The sequence below is a fragment of the Schistocerca nitens genome, chromosome 6 (genome assembly GCF_023898315.1).
Source record: "Schistocerca nitens isolate TAMUIC-IGC-003100 chromosome 6, iqSchNite1.1, whole genome shotgun sequence".
Taxonomy (NCBI): Eukaryota; Metazoa; Arthropoda; class Insecta; order Orthoptera; family Acrididae; genus Schistocerca; species Schistocerca nitens.
In genome coordinates this window covers 549,080,307-549,082,642 of record NC_064619.1, presented here as the reverse complement: position 1 = coordinate 549,082,642, position 2,336 = coordinate 549,080,307, and positions in this window count along the sequence as shown.

Genomic DNA, 2,336 nt, shown 5'->3' with positions numbered 1-2,336 from the left:
ATAATAAATAACTGCTGAAAATTGCTCAAAATTTTCTTGGTTATTCTCAAGGCATTTATTTCCAAGTGCAATCTTGCCGTTTTGAAAAATCATTATTAGTTCATTGGCAATTCCTTAAGAAACCCTAGAAAGAGCTTTCCATTATCGTTCCCCGTACCGAAACTGAGCCGCAGATTCCAAGACAACCGTGCACAGGAAATGGCTGAAATTTTCACGCTATATTTCTAAGATCTCGGTTTCTAACGACCTTCCAAATTTCATTGATATCTTTATCTTTTCCCGAGATACAGAGATACAAAGTAACTTTTCATGTAAGAGTAAAATACGCACGTAAAATCCTGTATGGTACGAAATGTAAATAACAAATAGCCGCAAAAAATTACTCAAATTGTAATGTAATGTTCCCTAGGCATTCATCTAGAAGTAACACGTTTCTATTTTCAAAAATATTAACCATTATAGAGAAATAGACTTTTTTTTTTTTTTTTAGCACCAAAACCGAGCCGCATATTCCAAGACGGGTATGTACAGCAAATGAGCTTCATTTTTACGACCGACGTATTCCTAAGAATTATTGTATAATACCCACGTAAAATCCAGTGTGAGGCGGAAACGTGCCTTATATACTGACGTAGCGCGGAGAAATATGCTGTAAAGTTTCTTCGTTATCATCAAAATGCATATGAAAACTTCATGTAGCTCTGAAGCACAAGCAGAATTTTTGTGCATGTAAAATCCGGCCTGAGGTGTAAAATTAGTTTTACTGGCGCTTGAAGATCTTTTCATATGAGTGAAATGGCCTGTTGTGGCAGGAAAAGGAAGGGAACCAGCATAAAAATGCTCCAGTCGTAGCACAAAATATGAGAATATTTATAACACTTCGACTGAAATGTGGGATACCAGTTGCCTCATTCTACCTACGTAAACACCTTTAAAAAATTTCCCAAAAATGTTGGCATGCGAATACGTTCGCGCTTTTTTCGCGAGAGGGAAGAAGGCAATGGCAGTGGTAAGGATGCCGAAAAGCAATTAACATGGGAGATTGTAGACAGTGGTTGTGTTGTAGAGAAAGCTAAGGAGACATGACCGTGTGAGAAAAAGAGAGGGAACCTAGTTGACAGTGACAGAACAGTGCATGGAAAAGAGTGAGAGAGGCAATGCCAGTGTTAGAGGAATAAAGACAAGGAGACTGTGGAAGTGGATGAGAGTCTATGACAGAAATAAAGTAGAAGAGAAAGATAGTGACAATGAGAAGAAACAGCAGCAGTGGGAAGGGATGAATGAGATAGTATCAGTAAGAAAGAACAACAGGGAGACAGTGTCACTGAGAGGAAACAGTAGTAGTATGAGAGAACGAAGGATACTGTGGCTGTGACACAGGAGACAATGACAGAGAGACACACAGCGATAATGACAGTGACTTGGGCTGAATGGATAAGTCGGAGTGGATGGGTATGAGCGAAATACAGCAATGGACTAGTGGGTGTGAGCGAGTTACAGTCAGGGGAACTTGTGAGAGTGACGAGTAAGCTGCATGTTAAGAAGAATTCCAATATGTTCAAATGCCAAAATTCTTGGAAAAAATATTAACGTTGCTGAGGAAAGTAGAACGAGACTTTTCAGTCACAGTTTTTTAAACAGGAGCATATTCGCCTTTTTTGTGCTCCTATAGGAGAATTGTTCCACTGGTTTAAATACACTCCTGGAAATGGAAAAAAGAACACATTGACACCGGTGTGTCAGACACACCATACTTGCTCCGGACACTGCGAGAGGGCTGTACAAGCAATGATCACACGCACGGCACAGCGGACACACCAGGAACCGCGGTGTTGGCCGTCGAATGGCGCTAGCTGCGCAGCATTTGTGCACCGCCGCCGTCAGTGTCAGCCAGTTTGCCGTGGCATACGGAGCTCCATCGCAGTCTTTAACACTGGTAGCATGCCGCGACAGCGTGGACGTGAACCGTATGTGCAGTTGACGGACTTTGAGCGAGGGCGTATAGTGGGCATGCGGGAGGCCGGGTGGACGTACCGCCGAATTGCTCAACACGTGGGGCGTGAGGTCTCCACAGTACATCGATGTTGTCGCCAGTGGTCGGCGGAAGGTGCACGTGCCCGTCGACCTGGGACCGGACCGCAGCGACGCACGGATGCACGCCAAGACCATAGGATCCTACGCAGTGCCGTAGGGGACCGCACCGCCACTTCCCAGCAAATTAGGGACACTGTTGCTCCTGGGGTATCGGCGAGGACCATTCGCAACCGTCTCCATGAAGCTGGGCTACGGTCCCGCACACCGTTAGGCCGTCTTCCGCTCACGCCCCAACATCGTGC